The sequence below is a fragment of the Gossypium arboreum genome, chromosome 11 (genome assembly GCF_025698485.1).
Source record: "Gossypium arboreum isolate Shixiya-1 chromosome 11, ASM2569848v2, whole genome shotgun sequence".
In the NCBI taxonomy this organism is placed as follows: Eukaryota; Viridiplantae; Streptophyta; class Magnoliopsida; order Malvales; family Malvaceae; genus Gossypium; species Gossypium arboreum.
Window position 1 is genome coordinate 49173418 of NC_069080.1, and position 14395 is coordinate 49187812.

The 14395-nt window shown below is 37.4% G+C and overlaps 1 non-coding gene across 1 annotated transcript; it reads right to left on the reverse strand.

Annotated features, from left to right (window-relative positions):
• Positions 1-5142: 5142 nt before the first annotated feature.
• LOC128284957 (small nucleolar RNA R71) lies at positions 5143-5249 on the reverse strand. Its single transcript, XR_008275374.1, has one exon. It is a non-coding gene; the product is annotated as a small nucleolar RNA R71 (small nucleolar RNA).
• Between the last annotated feature and the right edge of the window lie 9146 nt (positions 5250-14395).

The window sequence follows — 14395 nt, forward strand, 5'->3', positions numbered from 1 at the left end:
AATTTCCCACTCTATAGGCCTAACCAAACCATTTTCATAACTATAGCAAACTAAAATTCCCATCAAAACACTCTTTTTATACCATTTTTACAACTTTTACAAAATAGTCCTTTTGGATGTTTTCATCGAAAAGCACTTAGTAAAAGTCGTTTATTTAACACCCAACACTCATTTTATACTATTAGAAAAATACATGCATGTCACACATGGTTCAATTTTTAAACATGAACCCTAGCTCAAATTAATGGTAGAAATAGGTAAATCGAGTTACCGGGACTACAAAAATGTAAAGAACATTAAAAATAGGGCTCGGGATCTCATACAAATGAGCTTGGAAGCTTGAAACAAACCCTATCCATGGTGTCCATGCAAGTTTCAGCTCAGGGAGAAGATGATGGCCAATTTTGGCTTATTTTCCCTTTTTAATTCTTTTAATATTAGACTACCAAATTGCCCCTAACTTAAAAATATTTTATTTCACTCATTTCATGTCTGTTTTTGTCCATCACTAACTAAAGGTATAATAGCCATCTAAGGACCGTTAATTTAAAAACTCATAATAATTTAACACTTCCAATTTGTGGAACTCAACTTTTTCACTTTTTTCAATTTAGTCCTTTTCACTAAATTGAGTGCCCAAACGTCAAAATTTTCAAACGAAATTTTCACGAAATCAATCGTTCACATTGTAGACCATAAAAATATAATAAAAATAAAATTTCCCTCATCAGCTTTGTGGTCCCAAAACCACTGTTTCGACTAGGCCCAAAATCGGGATGTTACATTTCACGTTTGTTGGTGGAGGTAATTTGTCAATGATTTCCACCTTAGCTTTGTCTACTTGAATGCCTCAACTAGAGATGTGATGGCCTAACACAATGCCTTCAGTTTCCATGAAATGACATTTTTCCCAATTCAAGATAGGATATGTGTCTTCGCATCGCTTTAATGCTTTATCCAAATTGTCAGCGCAATGATCAAAAACATCCCCATAGACTGAGAAATCATTCATAAAAACCTCTAAAGAGTCTTCGATCATATCTGAGAATATTTCCATCATTCACCTTTGAAATGTGGCTGGTGCATTGCAAAGATCGAAAGGCATATGGCAAAAAGTGAAAGTACCAAAGGGGTAGGTGAAGGTTGTTTTCTCTTAATCATCCTGTGTAATAGCAATTTGATTGTACCCATAATAGCCATTTAAAAAGCAATAATAGGCCTTCCAACAAGTCGGTCCAGCATTTGGTCAATGAAAGGAAGTGGGAAGTGATCTTTCTTTGTGGCCGCATTCAATTTGCGATAATCCATACAAACTCGCTATCCTGTGGCAATGCATGTAGGAATTAATTTATTCTTATCATTATGAACCACAGTGATGCCACTCTTTTTAGGTACGCATTGCACTAGCCTTCCCCATTGCTATCAGAGATTAGGCAAATAATTCTAGCATCAAGCCATTTTATTATTTCCTTTTTGACAACTTCCTTCATCTTCTCATTTAATCTTCTTTGTTGTTCAATTGATTGCTTGCCTTCATATTCTAACTTGATCTTGTGCATGGAAAAAGAAGGACTAATACCTTGAATATCGGTAATACTCCAAGCAATAGCTAGTTTATGTTGCTTGAGAATATGGACCAATTTTTCTTCTTGAGTTACATCTTGTGTTGTAGACGCAACAGCTGGGAGAGTATTGTGATCACCTAAAAAGAGATATTTAAGATGATGAGGTAGTGGTTTCAATTCCAAAGTAGGAGCTTCTTCAATAGATGGTTTAAAAATTGGGGGTTTTCTATTGGCTAGGTCTAAGGATTCAATCTGCCATCCATGCTTGAGTTCTAGATTACGAGATTTAACCATGCTGTAACAATCGCCTAAGGACTCGGCATCAGATGTCACTGCAAACTCTTCAGAAAGTACTGTAGTTTGGTCATTGAATTCTTCTTTAATTAGATCATCTAGCACATCAACAGTATGGCATTCTTCTTTATCCTTACATTGAATAGATTCAAAAACACTAAAGGTTACTTGCTCATTATTAAGTCGCATGATTAGTTCACCTTTGTAAACATCAATAATAGTTTGGTCGATGGATAAAAATGGTTCTCCTAAGATTATGGAAACCTCATTGTCTGCCTCACAGTCAAGTATGATAAAATCAACCAAAAAAAATGAATTTATCCATATGAACTAAGACATCTTTGATTTTCCCTTCAGGTTGAGCTAAGGATCGATCGGCTAGTTGTAATATCACTGTAGTAGATTTCATGTAACCAATTCCCAACTTTCTGAAAGGATATAGTGGTATTAGGTTAATGCTAGCTCCTAAGCTGCATAAAGCCTTGCCTAAATAATTATTGCCAATAGAACATGAGATGGTAAAACTTCCAGGATCTTTCAATTTAGGGGGCAAACTGTTTGTCAAAACAGCACTACAGCCTTCTGTGAGTGCAATAGTTTCAATATCAATAAGCTTCTTCTTCTTGGACAAGAGGCCTTTCATAAATTTCTCATAACTCAGAATTTGTACCAGAGCGTCTACTAAAGGAATGTTGATTTGCAGTTGCTTTAGTGTGTCCAGGAACTGCTGATAGTGCTTGTCATGCTCATTCTTCCTGAATCTTTTTCGGAAAGGTAAAGGTAGAGATACATTTGCTTGCGCCGACACCTTTGATTGCGTCCACAGTTTCGAAGGTTAGACATTAGGCATATGAGTGACAATTTGTGGAACTTCTTTGTCTGATGCATCGAAAAACTCTTCAGATCCAACCTTCTCACCAATGATCACTCCATCCGTATCATGAGGTTTTACAGTAGAGTCTATAAACAGTTCGCTAGTTTGTTTACCGCTCCTAAGAGTGAGAGCCTTACAATGTTCTTTCCCCTTCGGACTGGGATTTTTCGTGTCACTAGGTAATGAGCCTAGTAGTCGAGTATTTAGATTTGAAGCAAGTTGTCCTAATTATGCCTCTAATGCTCAAATGGAAGATGAATTCCCTTATACGATAGCTTCCGTATTAGTAATATGCTCTCTCACTAACGCCTCTAGAGTTGCTGATAAACCTAATTTATACATATATTTCCCCTATGTTTAACACATTTTATGGATGATTTTCCATTAGAATTGGTGAATTCGATGCTCCTAATGCTTTAATTTCATGTTTTACACTTAGGAGAGCATAAGAGAGTGAAAGGAATGAGAAACGGACCAAAAAACGGAGAAAATGGGCCAAAGTATTAAATCAGCACGGCCTGGACCTCCTCACACGGGCAGACCACACGGCTGTGTCAATCTAGCAAAATTAGAGCACAACTTACACAGGCATAGCACACGCTCATGCCATTCTAACAGGCTCGAACATGGCCTAAAGTAAATCGCACACGGGCGTGTCCCTACCAAGCCCAAGTTAAGTCCAATTCGGAAAAGGCCACTTTTGAGGGCTTCTAGGCATTCCAAAGACTATAAATGCACCCTAGAAGAGAAGAAAAAGAGAGATGGAGAATAGGGGGTAAGGAATTACTCCAAGAAAGATGATTGATCCATCTTAGAAGCTGGATTCATCATCAAGACCGAAGATCTCTCCTCAATTTCCCTTCAGGAGTTTTGTGTTTTCTTTATGTTTTGTATTCGTTATTCTTCAGAGATGTTTTCTTATTTAGAAATGAATTAAAACCCCTAAATACCTAAGGGGAATGAAACCTAAGATGAATCTTGTTATTATTTTCTGAATCATATGATTAATATTTAACTTGTTCTTAATTATGTGTTCTTAATTCTTGTTTTGATATCCCAGGATACTGATTCAAGACATGCTCTTATTCAGAGGAGAAATAGACCCTGTCTAGGAGTACTTATGTCATAATTAAGCGGAGTTGATTGCGCGCCTAAAAATAGGGTGACAAGATTTTGCCAGAATAGGGTGAAACCTAATAAGGGGATCCATAGATTGAGTTAATGTAACCCTAGAATGTTAATTAGAGAAAAGTCTCGGTTATTCAATCTAGGGATTAGACGTTATTAGTCTTGAATAGGGATAATAACATAACTTAGGGATCTCTACAGAACAAGTTGAATAAATAAATCGTCCGATTCGGAGCCAGAATAACAAGTAAAGTCTAGGTGGATTTTTCCTTATGTATTGTCTTAAGTCAATCGATTTTCCCAAAAGAAATTCCCCAGTTCTTTTTTCTGTGCGTTCTTAGTTTAGATAATTAGTTAATTAAAACAAAAACCCCTTTATTCTAAGGCTAGATAATAAAAAGACAGTCATTACTAGTACTTTTAGTTCCTTTGGGTTCGACAATCCGGTCTTGCTAAAACTATACTACTATTCGATAGGTACACTTGCCTACATCGCGATAATAGTTCGTTCAAGAACAAGTAATTATAAATATTTAAAACCTATCACGAAACCTAGCGATCAAGTTTTTGGTTCCGTTACCAGGGAACTAAGATATTAGGAACGCTCAATTTTTATTACTTTAGCCATTTATTTTTCTTGCAATTTAATTTAATTTATTATTATTTATTAATTTACTTTTTCTTTCTCTTGGTAGGTTTTTATAGTTTATGACTAGAAGAAAACCGTCGGGACCATTACTTTTTGACGAAGAAATCGATCATGCATTTCGTAGAAACCAAAGAGAAATAAGGCGCATCTTAAGATACACAGAGAACGAGCAAGAAGACAATACTCAACCCCCAACCGAAGAGATGGCTGAAAACCAAGGTAATCAGCTACCTCCTGTAATTGCGGCTAATCAAAATCTTACCCCATGCACTATGTATGATTATGCTAAACCTTCTTTAATAGGAACTGAATCTAGCATAGTTAGACCGGCTATAGCTGGAAATACTTTTGAATTGAAACCTAACACAATTCAAATGATACAGCAGTTTGTTCAGTTTGATGGTTTGCAGGATGAAGACCCCAACGCTCACTTAGCAAACTTTCTGGAATTTTGTGATACATTTAAAATCAATGGCGTTTCTGATGATGTCATTCGTCTTCAGTTATTTCCTTTTTCATTGAGGAACAAAGCTAAACAGTGGTTGAACTCGTTACCACGAGGGTCTATTACTACATGGGAACAAATGACCAAAAAATTTTTACTAAAATACTTTCCGCTGGCTAAAACGGCTAAATTACGTAATGATATCTCTTCTTTTGTGCAGATGGATTTAGAAACACTTTAAGATGCATGGGAGAGATACAAGAACTTACTGAGAAGGTGCCCTCACCATGGGTTACCACTTTGGCTTCAAGTACAAATATTCCACAATGGTCTGAATCCCTCGACTCAGCAAATGGTTGACGTAGCTGCTGGCGGAACCATCAACAACAAAACACCTAAAGAGGCTTATGAATTCATTGAGGAAATGTCACTGAATAACTATCAGTGGCAAGTCATGAGGACTAAGCCAACAAAAATAGCCGGTGTTTATACCGTCAACTCAGTTACTATGCTGTCAAATCAGGTAGAACTTCTCAATAAAAAGATTGATAGTTTACTTGGTTCTACGTAGGTACATCCAGTAATGAGGTGTGACTCAAGTGGAGGAGGTGTGCATACAGAATATCAATCCTTCAATCCGACAACCGCAGAGGAACAAGTCAACTATATGGGTAACAACAACTTTCGATCTCAAAATAACCCATACAGTAATACTTATAATGCAGGTTGGAGGAACCACCCAAATTCCTCCTGGGGTGGTCAAGGGAATCAAAAGCCACAACATCCTCCGGGCTACCAACAACCACCTTACAAACAGGAAAAGAAGCCAAATCTTGAAGAGATGCTCTCAAAGTTCATATCAGTGTCAGAAACCCATTTTCAAAACACCGAGATAGCACTTAAGAATCAACAAGCATCGATCCAAGGACTTGAAACTCAGATAAGCCAGCTTTCCAACCTAATCTTGGAAAAACCACTAGGAAATTTACTTAGTAATACCAAATCAAGAGAGCATGTCAAAGCAGTTACATTAAGGAGTGGGAAAGTGTTAGCGGAATCTAAAAAGAAGTTAGCAAAAGAAGTCGTGGAAAACGAAAGAAGAGAAGAAAAACCCAAAAATAGTGACAAAACAGTACCGGAGGAATATACACCACCCGTTCCATATCCAGCAAAATTAAAAAAAGATCACATTGATGCACAATTCGGTAAGTTTCTTGAACTTTTTAAGCAATTACATATCAAATTACCTTTTGTTGAAGTCATCTCGCAGATGCCTACCTACGCAAAATTTTTGAAGGAGCTTCTAACAAATAAAAGGAAGTTCGAGGACTTATCTACAGTAGAACTCAACGAGGAGTGCTCTACCATACTCCAAAACAAGCTGCCAACCAATCTAAAAGATCCAGGAAGTTTTACTATCCCTTGCTTAATTGGTAATGTGAATGTTGAAAAAGCACTAGCTGATTTAGGCGCTAGTATTAATTTGATGCCATGTAAAATATTCAAACAACTTGGTCTTAGGGAACCTAAACCTACTAGGATGAGTATTCAATTAGTCGATAAATCTATTAAATATCCTAGGGGTATTATAGAAGATGTACTCGTAAAAGTAGATAAATTTATATTCCCTATTGATTTTTTTGTGCTTGACATGGATAAAGATGTCAAAGTACCCTTAATTTTAGGGTGCCCATTCCTAGCCACTGCTAGAGCTGTGATTGACGTGGGTGACGGTAAATTGGTACTTAGAGTAGGTGACGAGGAGATGATCTTTAAAATTTATGATGCTATGAGATTCTCTAGGGAACAAGATGATTCATGTTATTTCATTGACTCTATTGATCATGTTACTTAAGACTCTTTTCAGGAAATTGTACAAGAGGAGACGACGGGACCGTATCTAGCTCAAGACGAGGAGACAGGTGAGGAACCTAATGACCATTCGTCAAGACAAGTAGAATATGAGGGTATTAAAATAAACGATGAACTTAAGCAAAAACCCTCTATTGAGGAGTCTCCCAAACTGGAAGTTAAACAATTACCAAACCATTTAGAATATGCATTCCTTGGAAATAATTCTACATTACCAGTTATTATTGCTTCTAATTTGCAGCCCAAGGAGAAAGAAGAATTAATCCAAGTATTAAAAGAACATAAGAAGGCCATAGCGTGGAAAATTTTTGACATTAAAGGAATCAGCCCTTCTTTTTGCACCTACAAAATTTTGATGGAAGATGAATACAAACCGTGTGTGCAAGCTTAAAGACGTCTAAACCCCAACATGAAGGAAGTTGTAAAAGCTGGGGTAATTAAACTTCTAGATGCTAGAATTATTTATCCTATTTCTGACATTTCTTGGGTAAATCCAGTGTAGGTTGTCCCCAAGAAAGGAGGCAAGACGCTTGTGACCAACGAGAAGAATGAATTAATCTCAGCAAGAACAGTTACAGGGTGGAGAGTTTGCATAGACTACAGGAAACTGATTGACGCCACAAGAAAAGATCACTTCCCCTTTCCATTCATTGACCAAATGTTAGAAAGATTATCCGGACACATGTATTACTACTTTCTAGATGGACTCTCTGGTTACTTCCAAATCCAATAGCTCCTGAAGATTAAGAAAAGACAACATTCACATGCCCATATGGTACGTTCGCTTATCAAAGAATGCCTTTTGGATTATGTAATGCTCCTGCCACTTTTCAGCCCTGTACAATAGCCATATTCGACGAACTCGTGGAATATATCATGGAAGTCTTCATGGATGATTTTTCGGTATTCGGTAACTCTTTCCATCTCTGCCTTAAAAATTTAAAATGAGTTTTAATAAGATGTGAGGAAACAAACCTTGTGCTTAACTGGGAGAAATGCCACTTCATGGTTCAAGAAGGCATTGTAGTAGGGCATAAAATTTGTAGTAAAAGGGATTGAGGTGGATAAATCTAAAACAGAAACAATTGAAAAATTACCACCCCTAGTTCAGTTAAGGCTATTAGAAGCTTTTTAGGACATGCTGGTTTTTATAGAAGATTTATTAAGGATTTTTCTAAAATAGCTAAGCCTTTGACTAAATTGCTAGAAAAAGATATACATTTTAACTTCGATCAGGAATGTTTAGAAGCATTTAATACTTTAAAGGTTAAATTAATTAATGCTCCAATCATAATTGCACCTGATTGGAACTTGCCATTTGAACTAATGTGTGATGCGAGTGATTTTGCAGTAGGTACAGTATTGGGACAGCGAAGAGACAAGCATTTTTATCCTATCTATTACGAGAGCAAAACCTTAACGGCTGCACAAGAAAACTATACTACTACGGAAAAAGAGTTGCTAGCTCTGGTTTTTGCATTTGATAAATTTCGATCATATCTCATATTGTCTAAAGTTGTTGTTTACATTGACCGTTCTGCCCTTTACTACTAAAATCGATGCAAAACCTCGACTCATTCGATGGATTCTCCTATTGTAGGAATTCAACTTGGAAATTCAGGACAAGAAAGGAGCTAAAAATCTCACGGCTGATCATCTGTCCAGGCTCGAAAAATCCAATACCAGAGAACTAGATGACGTAGAAATAAATGATTCGTTCCCTGAAGAATAAATTTTCGCTATATCTAACCCCGAGGTACCTTGGTTTGCAGACATTGCGAATTTTTTAGCTGCTAACATTATCCCAAAAGGATTAACACACCAGCAAAAGAAGCGATTCTTTAATGATGTGAAAAACTACTTTTGGGACGATCCATTTCTGTTTCGCAGATGTGCAGATCAAGTCATCAGAAGATGCGTTACAGAATCTAAAATATCAAAAATATTGGAACATTGCTACTCAGGGCCAACTGGAGGACACTATAGTGGCAGTAAGACCACACACAATATACTTGAATCAGGTTTTTATTGGCCTTCATTATTCAAAGACGCTATCAGGTATGTTACTTTATGTGACAAATGTCAACGGACAGGTAACATATCTAAACGTGATGAAATGCCTCAAAACTATATGCTTTCTTATGAAATATTTGACGTTTGGGGTATTGATTTCATGGGCCCATTCCCCAGTTCATTCAGAAATAAATACTTCTTAATAGTAATTGACTACATGTCCAAATGGGTAGAAGCCCAAGCTCTACTTACTAATGACGCTAGAGTGGTAGTACGTTTCCTTAAAAAACTCTTCTCGAGATTCGGAACACCTAGAGCAATTATCAATGATAGGGGCACTCATTTTTGTAATACCGAATTTAAAAAAACCCTTAAAAAATATGGAGTTCATCATAGAACAGCCACCCCATACCATCCTCAAACTAATGGACAAGTTGAAGTAGCAAACTGAGAACACAAACGGATCCTTGAAAAAACAATAGAATCAAACAGAAAGGATTGGGCAACAAAAGTAGATGATGTCTTATGGGCTTACAGAACTGCTTTTTAGACTCCTATAGGGACATCACCTTACAGACTTGTTTATGGAAAAAGTTGTCATCTACCATTCGAACTAAAGCATAAAGCTTTTTGGGCTATTAAATTTCTAAACCTTGATCCCGTACTTGCAGGAAAAAATAGGTTGATGCAGCTGAATGAGCTAGATGAATGGCGAGCCAATGCATACGAAAATTCACGCCTATACAAGGAAGCAACAAAGCGGCGCCATGACTTTCGTTTAAAGCAACGGAACAATTTGAGGTTGGAGATCTCGTCTTACTATACAGCTCAAGACTCAAATTGTTTCCTGGGAAACTAAAATCACGATGGACAAGACCCTTCGTAATTCAATATGTTCATCCATATGGCACAATAGAGGTAAATCACCCATCATACGGTACTTTCAAAGTAAATGGACACCGTCTCAAACTTTATAATGGTGAGAATTTTAAAGTCGATGGAGAGGAGCTACGACTCCACAAACCGCCCTAAATATACCAACAAGGTAACAGTCGAGCTTAGACTATAAACAAGCGCTTCTTGGGAGGCAACCCGAGTACTAATGATTTTAAATTATTTTAAATTCAAATTTTAAACATTTAGATCACTCACAAGGTTTTTGAAGCACAGGTTCCCAACTCCACACGACCGATCACACAGCCGTGCTTAAGGCCGTGTGACCAACACAGAGGGAAACACGACCGTGCGAAAATAAGGTAAAAGATTTCTCCAAACATGGGCTGCGATAAAATGCCACGGCCGTGCGTCATGGTCGTGGTTGAATCTACTGAATAAACACGGGCGTGAGACACGTCCGTGTCTAGCACCTGTGGACAACCCTATCGAAATAACACGGGCGTGTAAAAACCTACACGACCATGGAAGAAACAAATCACGCGAGACACGGCCGTGTAATACCCCGTACCCGAGACCGTTACCGGAGTCGAACACGAGGTATTTACGGACTTATTTCATTGGCTTACACGGTTCATTTTTAAAATTCCAGACAGGCTGGCTAACTGTATCACAGCCACTTTAACAATCATATCTCGAGTTCCGAAGCTCGAAAACTTATTCTGTAAATTTTCCCTGAAACTAGACTCATATATCCATCTACATATTTTTTTCTAGAATTTTTGATCGGGCCAATTAGTACAGTTTATTAGTTAAAGTCTCTCCGGTTTCAGGGTTCGACTGCTCTGACCTTCATGCATTACGACTTATATATCTCCCTGTACAGGGCTTCAATACTTATGCCGTTTCTTTCTAATGAAACTAGACTCAAAAAGATATCTATACATATATGGAATGACTTCTAATTATCTCTGGTTAATTTATAATGAATTTCCAAAGTCAGATCAGGGGATCCAGAAATCGCTCTCGCCCTGTTCCACGAAAACTTAAATATCTCTTAAAATCCGACTCATATGACCGTTTTGTTTCTTCCATATGAAATTAGATTCATCGAGGTTAGATTACATAATTTATTCACTATTTAAATCCATTCCTACTATTTTTACTGATTTTCAAATTCACACCACCGTCTGTTGTCAAGATTCGCCTTTAGGGTAGACTTTACCTATTACATAGTTTCCATGATTTAACTAACCCTTTAGCATATATAGCACAAAATATGATTGTGATTAACCATTCCAATGGCCAATCATTGCCAAGCATATCCACACCTCTCAATAACTATATACATACAAGATGATTATAACATTATGCTCAAAATATATATATAAGCCATTTTCGCATGGCTATCCAAATTTGTACAATACCGAAAGGTACATGACCAACATCAAAAAGGGTAGTCCTATACATGCCATTTCAAAGTTCAACCAAAAGTGTACCAAAAGGGGCTTTGATAGTGTGGATGACTTCGACTTTGACAATCCCGAGTCCGATAGCTGACGAACCAAAATCTTTAAAACAGAGATTCAAAGAAACGGGGTAAGCATTTAATGCTTAGTAAATTTTGAGCCATGAAATCAGACACAACTAAAGTGTAGCATTCATATGGCTAAACGGATAATTTCATATGCACAAATTCTCAATATCATACTTACTTCACATTACCAACCCTTATATTCATACACAAAAGATCAACTTAGCCAAAGGCGGTAGCTCATTTATCGATCGAGCGAATACTATTTGTAAGGGATCAACTAATTCAATGCATATACTGAAACATACCTCATCGCTGGATTTTACGAAGCGTATTAATTGAAACTATTACAGCAAGGTCGCTCATTCCCAAGCCAAGTACCTTCGGATTTAATCGATATAGCTACTCGCTCAAATGCCTTGGGACATAGCCGGATATAGTAACTCGCACCAATGCCTTGGGACTTAGCCGGATATAGTAGCTCGCACAAATGCCTTCGGGACTTAGCCGGAACTAGTCACTAGCGCAAATGCCTTCAGACTTAGCCCGGTTATCATCCAAATATTCATGCACATATCAATAAATCATGACACATCTATATTTCATTTTCATAATTAGAGTTCAAACACAAGTCACGATTAAGCAATCCCATTTTGGCTCACTAGCCACATACAAACAAACATGGTTTAGTTTGCTTTATGACACGATCTCTATGCACATACGGCTACCGTCATACGCATAGACTAATTAACTCAACATATAATTCAAGTAGAATCATCATATCACCGTATATTTGTTATGCTCATACGTCATGACTTAATCAAATCGTAAACTAAGTCTCGTTACTCGAAAACTTACCTCGGATGTTGTCGAGCGATTTCGATGGCTATTCGACCACTTTTTCCTTCCCTTTATCTCGATTTAGTTCCCTTTGCTCTTGAGCTTAATTTAACAAATAAATTGATTTAATCATTTGAGCATCGAAAAGAGGAACTCAAGGTACTTAGCCCATATATATACATTAGACATTAAAGTCACATACCTATGAAATCATGAATCAACTCAACATATTAACCCACACTCCCTTTTAGCCGATTGTCTAAGCCAAGATAAAAGCATCAATATGCTTGCCTCTAACCGAATACATGCAACACCAATCTTCTTCCTATGGCCGAATCTGCATGTCTATGTTGAGGCCGATTATATGCTTAATACTTCCTACAAGTATGGTTACTTGTATTGATTATATATCATTTTGTTTCAAGTTCAAAACTCGGCTAATACGCATATATACACTAGTAATCAAATACTAACATTTTGCACTTCACCTTACTACCATTTCACATCTACTTTCTACCATGGCCGAATGCATCAAGACACCATACCATTCAATTTTGGTCATGGGTTACACAAAGAACTTAATGTCTAACTCAAAAATGCCAAAAAGAAAATCCAAGAGTCATCAATCACCACCACATGTATCATTACAAAGCTTCACACTTAGCATGCAAATGACATCAACACAAATCCACCTTAGCCGAATCTTAACTCATCTTCATGCCTCATCACCACAACATCAAACATCAACCAAGAAGACAACACCCATGGCCGAATATCTTCTCCATCTCATAGCAAAGATTTAAACCATGGGCTAGGTAGAACTCAAACTAACAACTAAAAACATGCATGAATCTCGTGGACAACATCAAACATACCTTAGTCTAGCAAACCACCATAGCCGATTTTCTCAAGCTCTTCCCCCTTCTTCTCTTTCTTCTATTCGGCCAAGAACAACATGAGAGCTTTTTTTTTTTTCTTTCTCTTTTCTTTTTTTCATCATCATTTACCTTCCCATTATTATTTTATTGCCCATACTCCATATTTTATTTTTCCTGACATAAATCACTAACATAACATGTTTATGACATGTTTTGCCCATAACATTTTGTCCACTCTCCTTGTCATGGCCGACCACTACTAAATTAAGGGGGAAATTGACATGCAAGTCCACCCTTTTATTACATGCACTAATAGATCCTTATAGATTAACCTATCACATTTCAAAAGTGTCACACATAAGTCCTATTAGCTGAATTCACATGCAATCGACTAAATCAAAGCTTAAAACTTTCACACATTCATATTCACATATTTTGGACAATAAATATCATATTCAAATAATTTGGTGACTCGGTTTAGCGGTCCCGAAACCGCTTTCCGACTAGGGTCACTTTAGGGCTGTCACAACTCTCCCCCACTTAAGAAATTTTCGTCCCTGAAAATCTTACCGATAAATAGGTTTGGGTATCGCTCTTTCATAGAGTTCTCAGGTTCCCAAGTAGCTTCTTCCATCCCGTGTTTGAGCCATAACACTTTTACTAATGGAACCCTTTTGTTTCGCAACTCTTTCACTTCACGAGCTAGGATACGAATTGGTTCTTCTTCATAACTCATATCGGATTGAATTTCAACCCCTGATGGATTATTTACATGTGATGGATCAGATATATAACGTCGAAGCATCAAAACACGAAAGACGTAGTGAATCTTTTCAAGTTCAAGGGGCAAAATCAATCTATACGCAACTGGACCAATTCGTTCGGATACTTCATATGGCCCTATGAACCTCGGACTCAGTTTGCCCTTACGGCCAAATCTGAGTATCTTTTTCCAAGGTGAGACCTTAAGAAACACTTTGTCTCCCACCTGATACTCAATATCTCTTCGTTTTAAATCCGCATACGACTTCTGACGATCTGATGCTGCCTTCAGACTTTCACGAATTATTTTTACTTTCTGTTCAGCATCTTTAATCAAATCCACTCCAAAAATTTTACTTTCACCGAGCTCGGTCCAAAACAATGGCATACGGCATTTACTCCCGTACAAAGCCTCGTAAGGTGCCATCCTAATACTTGATTGAAAACTATTGTTGTAAGCGAATTCAATCAAAGGTAAATACCGCTCCCATGAACCACTAAACTTGAGGATGCAACATCTCAACATATCCTCAAGTATCTGGATTATCCGCTCGGATTGACCATCGGTTTGTAGATGAAAAGCGGTGCTAAAATGCAGCTTGGTACCCAAAGCTTCTTGCAATTTCTTCCAAAATCGCGAGGTGAAT